Here is a 12,086-nt window from a genome sequence, read left to right as displayed (position 1 = left end):
GTAGGTTGTCCGATTTGCCCATTTTACTCCACACATTCCCATGAGGATAGACTGAACATAGTAAGTTTTCTCTGTGTGACTTGTTTGACATTTAGAAAACAATTTAAAGTGCTATTTAGCGTAGGATTTATTTTAGGGGTTTAAAGTGCAAATTGGTATATTGAGAATATACTCGAAATATGGCACAGCTCAATGTGAGTATTTTGGTTGAAAGGAAGGAAAAACAGTCAAAACATGCTTTCTGAAGTTTCACAAATGCTGAGATACATTAACTGGATGGTATTGGCAGCATCCTACACCTCGGTTGCACAATGCTTATTACCTAGACACTGTAAGGCAATGGGTGGTCCTGCAAGTCTTTAGGAAGGACAGACTCAACAGACAGACTTAATTTCAGTGCTTCTTCCAGATTTGCCTACTAGCTTGTTCTGAATGCTACATCATACTGTCATTTATATTTCAGCAGTTTTGAAGTTAAATGATAAAACAAAAGGAAAAGTACATTAGGTAGGGTTTGGAGATAGGATTCTGATCCTCTGGCTTCACATGGACAACATAGATGAGTTGTGGGCAAAAACCACTTGAATTTATATTTGTTGCTCTGCACACACACACACACACACACGGATGACACAAACTATGCCTCTATCCATGCACCAGTAATTGAATACTATGCCTTTACTTTTATTTAGATGGCACTGGTTGGTCCCAACATAAACAGTCCTTTCTGCAGATCTCACCTCTGCAGAATCAACCAATCACTTTCCCAAAGAGGGAGATAGTAATGTTTTGGGTTGTGCAATGGAAATAATCAGGTAGTTTGATACATTTTTTTAAATAGCAGAAGCTATAGTTGCATTTTAATATTTGCAGACACTGATTTAAATAGGATTCTGAAGTTTTAAGTTTGCACCGAGTTACATTTCCTCTCTGTTGATAACACTCACTGCTATTTAATGCCACTCTGCACAAAACCTGGCACAGCTGCCATAGTAACCGTGATATTACAGGTACCGAGCTGTTGATTTAAAAATCACTTAACTGTGTTTGGGGAGAGTTACTGTCCCCATGGGGACTGGGCTTCTTTGTAAGCCTCTACTACTACAAGCTGATGGCTCTAATCCTGAAATGAAATTTCTGAGATTCCCACTGCTACATCTGAGTCTCGATCTGCAAACTAAACTGTTAGTGATGGAGAGGGCACTGCTCTGATTCTGGAGCTCAAAACATAGGGAGCAGAGTGCTTGTGGGTCTGGCGGCTCTCTGGTAACGCTTTTGCAAGCATCTTGCTGGCACTGCTGTGCTTGAACAAGAAAATTGACCTTCTTGGGATTTCATAAATTGCATTATACATCCCTAGCCACTTGAACTAGAACATGTGCTCTTGCAGCTTCTTCAGAGTCCCTTAGCAGTGATGGAATTTTCTGTATATGCTGAAAATCCACAACCTTGTTATTTCTATTCAGCAAGAAGAGAGCAGAGTAGCTGGTAGCTGGAGACACAGATAAATCTGATCTGTCCTACTAATGTCCCTTGAATAGTCCATGCATGGGCCGTGTCTTAGGAATCAGATTCTGGATATCAATGCTAATGCACAGTGACAATTTTGCTAAATAGTTAGGAAACAGAGAAATTGCTAGCACAGGAAACTGCATCTATCACTGGTGTCTATAAGCAAGCATTGAGTAGTTGTGTTCCAAACCACCTAATTCTCTGAAGATAGGACTGGGCAATCATGTGGTATTTAATATGTGATTAATCTGTTATGGGAATAAAGAAAGCATCACTGATGTCATCAGACCAGCGTTAGAAGTTCCTGTTGTTTTCATTAGTGTATCTACATGCTGAACAGTTCCAGGAATGAGGTCTAGAGATGGGATGAAATGATGTTATTTTAAGATGATTTCTCAAGTTTCACTTTGCATGTTTGTTTTTTTCCGAGACAGACCTTGGGTTTGAGAGAATTCCAGATAAAGCAAAACTATTTAACCCGTTACTTTCATGTGACTACCAGTCTGGTTGTACCAAAAACTACTTCTAGGTGTTCAACATTCCCAAGTCTTGATTCTGGCCGACCAAATTCACACGAGTCTTTCCATCCCTGCTAGCAGAATCTGAATTAGTTGTGTATGGCATTTTTTGCTCTTTAGGTTCTGTTTTATGAAGAAAAGTCAGGGTTATCATCTCTGTTTTACAGATGGGTAAAGCTACCATGCAGTGAAGTGACTTGCTTGCTGCTATGTAAGAGGTTATTTACAACAAAATCTTCTGACTCTCAGCTTGGCACCTTATCTCCATAATTGTCCTATCTGTGAATACCTAGTTAACTGCACCAGCTTTAAACATTCTCCTGCAGAGATTTGGCTGAGAGGCTAAAGAAAGTATTCAGCAGATTTCCCAGGGGAGTAGTACATTTCATAGCTACCTCATTTCTGTGGTTTCTGCGCACCCTACCCCACCCCCACCCCTTTTATTTTTTTTATCTCATCTATCTCCGTTTGCAGGAAGGTACTATTAAAGTGCTTCAGGCATTTCTGAGCAAACACTGAGTTTCAAAATGGGGAGGAGAGATTTTGAGAAAAAATATCTCAGGAGATGGGTTGGATTTTGTGTTACATACTTTTCTTATTGTGGAGAAGCACAGCAGAGATACCTGTCTACTTGTGGCATGGCTTGTTCCTTTTGTCATAGCCAGTCATTGCATGCTGTCATTGTGGCTTTACCAGTGCTGCTGGTTTTGATAGTAAGCTGGAGTCTGGCCCTGAATCTCCACCTATTTGAACTGCATCTTACGTTTAGAGTATCAGCAGACATTGTATGATGTATCATTGACTTCACTCTGTGCTTGGAAATGTGGCACTTGTAGAGAAGTGGTTCCTAGACTGGGAAAGTCACCCTAGTCCTCTCCCTGTAAGCAGCCACTGCCACCTTCCAACAGCTGCCAAGAAAAGAAGTTCCTGATCTACCCTTCATACCTACAATGTCTTCAGAAATCATGTGTGAGCCAGGCATGGTCCAAGCTCCCACTGCTTCCTCTTGAAGTTGTAGCTACTCCTTTTCCTTTGTGTCCCATATGTCCACAGAGCTGTGAATTGGTCACTTACCCCAAAGACAGGATAAGCTGAAAGGCACACTCAGGGTGGACCATTTTCTGTCCTTACAGGACTGGAAATCCAATGCCTTGTCCAGTCCTTACAGGAACTTCCGTATCTCGTAACTACTTTGACTGAAACAGGACTGAGAGAAACTGCACAACTCACAGTGTGATATCTATGCATATTTACCCATGAGTCAATATCTGGCTACATGAATCATGCCAGATTCTTTGATGTGCTAAAGAAGTTCAGGTCTTCTCAGCCCTGGATCAGAAACACAGCAATTAAGAGGCATGATGCTGTTTCAAATGGTCACATAAGCTCAGTAGCAATCTTCCAGGAGCAACATAGACTGTGTTTCTTCTAGCTAACCTTGTTTATGAGTTAAAAGAGATAAGGACCCAGCCTGAACACCGACCACTTCTCTGAAGAGCCATTTGCCATTGCTCAAAGGTTCAAGGGACTTCAGGGTTCTGCAGTCCTGTGATAGAAGGGGAGAGGTTGACAAGCAGGAAGAAGGTAGAAGCAGTTTAGTGCAAATCAGGGCCAGAACTGAGAAAGAAAGTTGCTTGAAAGATGAAGAAGTTTCTTTTAAGGAGACCTTGTCCAACTAAAGTTACATTCCACACCACTACTCCATGTACACCTAAAAATGACCTTAGAGTTTGTCTAGATCTCAGTTATGCTCTTATAACCCTGATCCCAAACCTGTGATTGCCATTATTGCAGTCTGTGGATAGCCCCACTCCTGACCACTTGACATTGGTCCTCTGGTTCTCATTCAGAGCTTAAGGGTCATGTTCATTTGCTCATTTTAAACACCTGACACTAACCCTAACATGCACAGGAGCTTCCTGAAATCTCTTATGACGAAGGATCTCCATGAAGTCACTCACAGCAGAGAACTTTAATCCAACTGACCCCTGAAGAAATAACAACATTGAGTTAATTACTCTTCTGGTTTTCAGTCCTCTCATGCTTTTCTGGTGATACAAAAAGAATGTTAATGTGACAAATACTTGTGTCATACTATGCTGGCAACAGGAAACCGTCTTGCTATGATGGTTTTCCCTGGCTCTTGGGCCAGTGACAGAATGGTAGAGGAGAAGAGTTGGCATGGCCAAGGAGAAGGTGATGTGCTTTAGCTTTTCTTAGAGCCTGTTAGCTGGAAGTAGGAAGTGTAGCAGCTGTGAGGCTGCTGTAGTTGGTGCTGGAGGACAGAATTTCCCAGCTGTCTTTATTCTAGAGAAAATGCAAAGGTTTTACATTCCTTTTTTTGCATCTTATCATTGCAGCATCACGTTTGTCTGATACTTCTTGTGCTAAGCAAATAATTATGATGAAGTTAAGAAGATGAATCCAAGTACAAGAAACATCTCCTCGATTTGTGGAAGGGTTAAGAGTTGCTCATCATCTGAAAACACCTGTTGTCTTTATATCCCTAAATGTTGCATAGAAAAGAAATATTTACAGTTCAATTCCTTGCTCTCTTGAGTCTCTTTAATTCAAATTTCACTCCTGTTAGCAAGTTGTTTTTGTTTTAGTTGCCTGGATAGTGTTTACTGCTCATTAATGTTCATTGCCCACTCATCAATTACATCAGTATAGACCGCTTTATTTTTTATCTTAGACTCCAGCTAAACTCTGCTGTGCTTCTTCAGTGATTAAAGGAAGGCCAGAGCATAGCAGTGAATCAGGGAGTAAAGGAACTGCACACTGAGAAAAAATGTGCTTCTCTGGAGTTAGTGCATGGCTATAGTGATTTCTGAGTTAACATAGAATATACTGACAATTAAGAATGTGATTAGTAGCAATAAATTTCATACTTTTCCTCTAGACAATGATCAGAAATGTCTATCAGGTATTTTTTATCATTCTTTCAAAGTAGTCTTTGGGGGTAATTGAGGGAGATTGTAAACAACATTGTTTGCTCAGAACCTGATTCAGCAAACTAACAATTATCCTTCTGTGCCAGACCATCTTCAGCTATAGAAATCAATTTTTATGGGCTCCAGAGCCTCATGCAGGATTAAGAAACATGGATCCCATGGGTAGGGGCTCGTTTTTGTTGTTGTTAAATCAGGTCCTTAGAGTGAAAGGGATATAACTATATTAAATTAGAAAAAGAATTATGGAGAAGATATATTAAACCACAGACAAAAGATGATGAAATGAGAAGATTACAGCTTGGAGAGTATGGAAGGAAGTATAGCATAGAGAAGAACAGCATAGAAAATATGGCTTTAAACCTTTGAAAATGAGTGATGATGCTTCAGCATGGATATCACCAGTTTTCAAAATGGCAGTGAAAATAATCCTAAATTGGTAGGATTGGGAATTTTTTCTGCTGGAGAGTAATGAAAATTAATTCTTCCCATGCAGACTATGTGGAAAAAAATAATTAACTAAGTAGTTCTATTTTCATACCAAGTACTTACTCTTTGCATTAATACCTTGCATCAGGTTTTGTGTCACAATCTCAGTGAAGTTACCTACAGTCTGTGACATTCCTTGTTCTTTTGCAATATACAACTGTATTGTAATCTCCTCGTCTGCCCAACATGGAGCTCAGGTTGATGGGAATTGGAGAAAAACTTCACAGAATAAAATGTGACAGTCTGTAACATACACAAGTTGCAAGCAACGTACAGCAATAACAAGTAAATGTTAACAAACAGAGCGAAAGAGAGAAAGAGAAAAAGAGAGAGAAAATGTGAAGAACATGTAAAAGAATTAAGATTCCTATATAACAACTCCATTTTAGTTACCCCAGTATTCTAAGGACATTAAAATAAAAATTGCTTAGTGCTAGGTATCTTTATTAAAGTTTTATGAGTTTTATATTACGGCATATTTTGAAATTTGTTATGAAGCTCTTCTGAGTAGAGATCACACTCATGGACTTTACACTGGCCCAAGAGCAGAATTTAGGATGCTACATGAATATGCAGAATCCTTCCAACCCAACCTACCTCTTCAGTATTTACTCACCACCGTGTTGACCTGGGTCCCTCCAGGAAGCCGTTGTCTCCCAGTAAAGGCACTCCAGTGACGGTGGTGACCACCTCTCCCCATACTAACTGGCCAACACACTAACATCACTCCCAGAGAATATCACCTTTGAGAGGTACTACTTCTTGAAGTGAGGTGACTGTATGTTGGCTGCCTGCCTACTGTACTGCTTGAGGAAATGCAGGAGGTCTAGTTAAGTAGGTCCAGTGCATCTTGCTATCACAGATATTGTTTGTTAGGTGCTTAATGCGGTGCTAAAAACTATTGTTCCTGGAAGTACTGCATTGCTAAAAACTCAGGAAGAGCTTTCCTAGTTTTATCCTGACACCTCTGGAGTTTCACTTACACCCATCCTGGACTTCTGAGAGGCTCGCTATCACCGTATTCTGTAGAGCACAGTGGGTTGTTGACAGGTCAGGTAGAGGTTGCAAGAAGATGTAGTCAGGCGAGTCATACTACAGTCTTATATTCCCGCTCTAACTGAGGAATACAGTATGATGATCTGTACAGTATGGAAGGTGTCTGAGGCATGGAGCACGGATGAATACAAAGAACAATGGCAGCAGGAATGATAGATTGCTTGTTATTTCAGCTTTGTGCTTATAAACAGACAAGCAGTAGACAAAAAGCTTGGAGAAAATTTCCAGCATGTACAGAATAAGAGGGATATAAGCAAGTGGACTGGGCACAAAACTGTGATCTCACACATTAGACCCTTTTGTCCCTGGCCTTTTGTAGTAATGGGTAAGTCACCCTGTCATTCTGTTTGTTTAGTTCTGCAGATGAGATGTACTTCTTGCCTTTTGTTGTGTCTGTCCTTCAAACACTGCCCATACTGAATCTAGCAGAAGGGACAGATGCCAAGACTACCTCCCTCATATCCCAGGAATGCATTCTGCATTGGCATGGGAGCTGCAGTGGCAGGCACGTGCTTGAGAAAGAGGATTGACCATATTTACATCTGTCTTGTGCTGGAGGATTGGGTCAGGTTGGCCTTACTTGGCTGGAGTGTTTTCCCATCACTAAAAGTGCCTTGTGCTCATGAAGTTAAGGCATGAAAAGTCCTAAGATGTATTATTTATTTCTACCATAGTTTTTCACATTAGTGTAGTCCTGTCCCTACACACACTCATCTCTGGCTGTGGCCAGATCATGGGGAGCTGTGTGGGGAGATTTTTCTGGGTTTTTTTTTCATGTCTCACATAGTGCCAGAGGAAAGCAGGGAAACCCAAAGCACTGTGCTTGAATTCATAGCTTCTGCTTTTGGTTTTCAAATAACTTGGTATAGAGGATATTAGTTTTTATTCAAATTCTGAAGTAAACAAGCACCATAGTACAAGTGACACCCAGCAGTTGTGTCTCTACAGGAAATAACAGATAAATAATTGTACAACAAAGTATTACATTATATTAGTTATAAATTGTGCTCTCTGTGCATCCACAGCTTTGCAATTGCAGAAATGCCACATTGGGCAGGGGTCAAGAAATAGATCCAAATTGCTTGCACCTAACTGTAGGGCACTTAAATAAGGATCTTAAGTGAGAGCTGCATCAGCTAAGGTATGGAGAAAGCCACCTCCAGTGGGCAATTCAGGTCATAAATGAGTGAGTTACTTTTCAGAAGTGCCTGATTCTTCTTTCAGTATAAGGCGCACCTCAGGCAAATGCTCAAACATAAGGAGTGTTTTATAATCTTTTATATTGACCTGCTACAATTTCTGATTAGATCTAGAGGACTCCTTTGTCAGTGGCTATGATCTTTACCTCATTTACTATTTTGAAGTCATGAACTTTGGATTTTTAAAGGATAGGGGGGCTAAGGATAGAGAGGGAAAAACACCTCCCTATTACACTTTCTGCTGCCTTTTTAGAATTTTTGATGTCCAACATATATAAACTCCTAAATCTTTTGAGTTGAAACAGACCTAAACTCTTTGCAGTTATATTGTTGTCTACTGTTCTTCTTACAGAACAGGTCAATGGTTTTATGACACTAAGATTAGATCTTTTTTTGCCAGCGCTCAAAGGCATTTAATCAGAGAATTTTCTTCCCTCTGGATTGAAGGACCACCACAGTGACTATATACCTATAGCTTCAACAATGTTTTGCTACCCACAAAAGCCTGTGAAGTTCTCAAGTACAGCAAAATGTTATGCAGCATAATGGGCCTGTGACAAGAACTGCCAAGAGTCCCCAGTTCCCGCTGAGCATTGGCACTAGAATTACAGTGCTCAGCACGCTTCTGACGTTAGAACCAGTGTGTTGCACAAGGAATACAGGTTACTTAGGCTTTGGTGACAGAAGGGATGACAAATGAAGCCCTGAGAAAAGAGCACCTCCTTCAGAAAGCATGAGTGATAAAGCTGAAATGGGTAATTCCACACTATTTCTTTAAAATGTCATCAGCTCTCTCTCAGGAAATTGCATTGAAATAATAAGTTCCTAATGTCACAGCTTGCTCCTGTTCATCTGAATATGGAGTTACACTGGAGCCACTATAACAGTGTAGTTCCTCTTGGTCAGTGAGACTTGGATTGCTTTAATTATAAAGATAGTTGAGGAGCAGGTAATGGAAAATGTGGTTTGGGGCAGGTAAGTAAACAACCACAGAAGTTTTTCTGAAGCTACCGACTGTGTTCGTAATGACAGACATATTTCCTCTCTTAGGCACCTGAATCCTGGTTGTATTTCACAGCTGTGCAGAGTAGGGAATTCTGCCATCAGTACACTGTGAAAAAGGCTGCACAATACATTTATATGAAGATAGCTTAAGTGAAGCTGCATGCAGAGGGGATCAGAGAGGTGAGAAATTCTTGGTTTGGCTATGTAAACACTGTGTGTGCTGGCGTTGTGTATATATACATACAAAACCAATAAAAGGTTAGGATAGATCTCTGAACAAACCCAAAATAACCCATCACCTGTGCCTACATATTCTGGACACATTCTTAACAGCACTTCTCTGTGGTACCAGACAGTACTGTAGACATCAAATGAAGTTAGGAATTCCATTCATATTCTAAATTTCTTTTATATTGTTGGAAAATGACAGTCACCACTTCATCCTATGGCAACTTTGAGATGTAATGACACAGTCAACCTATTCTTCAGGTAGGCAAGCAGCTCACACAAGACTGAAGAGCTGAGTAACACTTCCCAATCAAAAATGAGAGCTTTCAAGATTTGGTTTGCATGTTCTGAGGTTTTCTCACAAACTTGTACCTTAGTGAATTCCACTATATCTACTGAGATAAATTACTTATATCTGTAGGACATATATCTGTGTGGTTTGGGATAGAAATCAGCTAAGTTTAAGTGGTTGAAATCAGCTTTTTTTCTGGTTTGCTTTTTTGCCCTTTCGCTTCTGTTATGATAGTGAATGTCTGGAATACTCAGAAGCCTTTAGATAAAAGACACTGCAGCACAGCAAACTATGGTTGACCGATGCTTATTTAGTTATGTTCAACTAGTGGCTTTGCTACAGGCCTTTTAAGTGATTTTACTCAGTTAAATTAAGCTATGCATCAAATGAAGATATTGGAGATTAATCCCATTTTCTCTTTGCTGTCTGCTTAGCCTGTTGAGTATTTGACTGGGATATGCTGGCTTTCACATATATGACAATGGCAAAGTGAAGCTCTGATCTTGAACGGGGCCTTTAAACAACACTGCTGCATAACAAAGTTAATAGTTTGACATGGTGATGCTAGAACCTGGTGTGTATTTTAAGCAAGGGGACACCTGCTCTTCCATAGTCAGAGATATCCCCGAGTCAAGGAGTTTTAATCAAATTGGTCAGGTGAGGTCTGCTCCTTTGTATCAGGTTCAGTTCCTCCAGGCACCATATAAGCAGAATCTTGAGAATTTACAGGCCTTAGAAACTGCCTTTGTCTCTACTTTCTTAGTGATGCTGGTAAAGGCCTGCCTGCAGCTGTAGCTCTGCCATCCCCTGCCCTGAAATGCTTTTCCACCCTTTCTGCTGGAGAGCAGGAAGGGTTGCTACAGAAAGTGGAGGCATGATAGAAAATCTGACATTCTTGATATCAAATTAAAATCAAGTGCTGTTATTTAAAGATACCCTCCTGCCAGGTGTAGATTAGCCCAGGACTGAGCTGCTGAGAGTGTTGGGGACAATTTTCAAACTTACAAGAATTTAAATTCAAACCCTCTTTGCTTTGCCTGCAAATGACCATGGCATCATTGGCAGCAGCTGTGCAGCCTGCAGGCAAAGTTCTGCTGTTTGCTTGTCTGTGCCAGGAAAGCATTCCTCATCCTGAGCAGAGGCACCAGGCTATGGCTGTGCAGGGCTCTGCATAGCCCCCAGCCCTGTGTATGGACCAGGAATAGCTGAGAACTGCTGAGTGGGTAACACAAGAGGGCTAGAGAGACATAGTCCTGTGTGGAACTATTTCATACTCATCATTGTTTTGTGAAGTGTTTAATCATTCCACCACACAATATATGGAGTTAATAACTTCGTATGATGTCCTTTACACCTGAGCAGCTAAACAGGCCCTTTTGGTAATAACATATTTAGATATGCATCATATGACCTTATATCACCTAGACACTGTCACACTGAAGCTTCACAGTTAAAAATGACAAGAAATATCTTGGACAACTCAGGCATTATTTTAGAAATGTTAGGCACCCAGTCCATGAGCCTAGTACAGTGTTAACTGGTTGTTTACAGTTAGGTGCTGTCAACCAATCCAAATACTTTACAGTATGGGAAACATTCACTGCTTGCAAGTCTCTGCTTTCCTCTAATGTGCAGGCTGTAGCTTCACGAACAAGTCAGTGCCTAGGAATGCTTCATATTACATAAGTGAACCTCAACATCCAAGGCAATGCAGATCTTGTTTTAACAGTTCAGTTCTGGTCTTATGATTTTTTACTGTTTTCTTGCACACTTTGTAGATCTTTCTCTACTGGGAAGCTGAGATGCAGGCAGTATTTTTTTTTCCTTTTTTTTTTTTTTTTTTGCTGCTAGTGGTGCATAAAAATTACCAGAAACAGAACTTCAGCAACAGTGTTACCGAGTCCATTTTTGTTAGCTGATGTATAAGTGTGCTTTGTTACTTCTTAAAATATATATACTTGAAAATGTATATAAAAATAGTCTCTCTTAATTATTGCAGAAATAGATAAATTGCTGTTACTATCAACACTTCATAGATATTCTAGTAACAGCTGATTTTAGAGCACTGATGGTGGCAAAACAGTTCCCCATTGAACCAAAATTACACGTATTCTCAGGATACCAGTGTGGAATTGCTCTGAACTCGTAGAGTTCTTAGTCCTCTAGCTCCCAGAGAGGACCAGGGTAGGTAATGGAAGGAATTCTATAAAGCAAGGGATTTCTGAGAAGAAAGTCATTCTGGAGCTGACTGCTGAAGTACTCAGGAGTCTGGTATCTCTTGCACATTACAGTTGGGTAGTTGGTATATTGCTTACAGTAGGAGACATGCAGTATTGTTTGTGCCCTCTTTCCCTCTTGATATGGGATGCCACAAAGACATCTGTTTATGAGGAAGTTTGCTGCTTGGCCATGAGTTGTGATAAGCATTTGCAACCTGAGGGGAATGGATGATAAAACCATACGCTTATGCGCCAAAGATACATTAGGAAAGAGACAGTCTATCGGTCACGTGAATTGTGATTGGCCTGTTGCAATGGAATAGCCTTTAACAAAATAAAAAAAAAGGAAAAGAAAGCTAGTTACCTTCTGAATGGATTTTACATAGTTGCACAAAAGGGAAAAGAAATAAGAAGAGAGAAAAGAAGAGAAGGTTCCCACCAGCTCTTTCCCTCCAAAGTTAGCATCGGCATTGGTGAAATCACACACAAAGGAAAGTCTGACTTTCTTTGTGCCTATCACAATGACATCGACATGCATGGCTATGAGATGACAAGAGAATACCTCACTCACAATGAGCAACAAATTAGAGTTCTCTTCAAAGTAAAAGAAGTGATAA

The 12,086-nt window shown here is 40.3% G+C and overlaps 1 protein-coding gene across 4 annotated transcripts in view; it reads right to left on the bottom strand.

The window, feature by feature from the left end:
- Window positions 1-12,086, bottom strand: part of KCNC1 (potassium voltage-gated channel subfamily C member 1) — a 109,466-nt gene that overhangs the window by 20,667 nt on the left and 76,713 nt on the right. The window lies entirely within an intron of this gene.

This window comes from Dryobates pubescens, chromosome 22 (genome assembly GCF_014839835.1).
Source record: "Dryobates pubescens isolate bDryPub1 chromosome 22, bDryPub1.pri, whole genome shotgun sequence".
Taxonomy (NCBI): Eukaryota; Metazoa; Chordata; class Aves; order Piciformes; family Picidae; genus Dryobates; species Dryobates pubescens.
The sequence above is the reverse complement of the archived record's forward strand: the minus strand, read 5'-3'. Positions and strand labels throughout refer to the sequence as shown.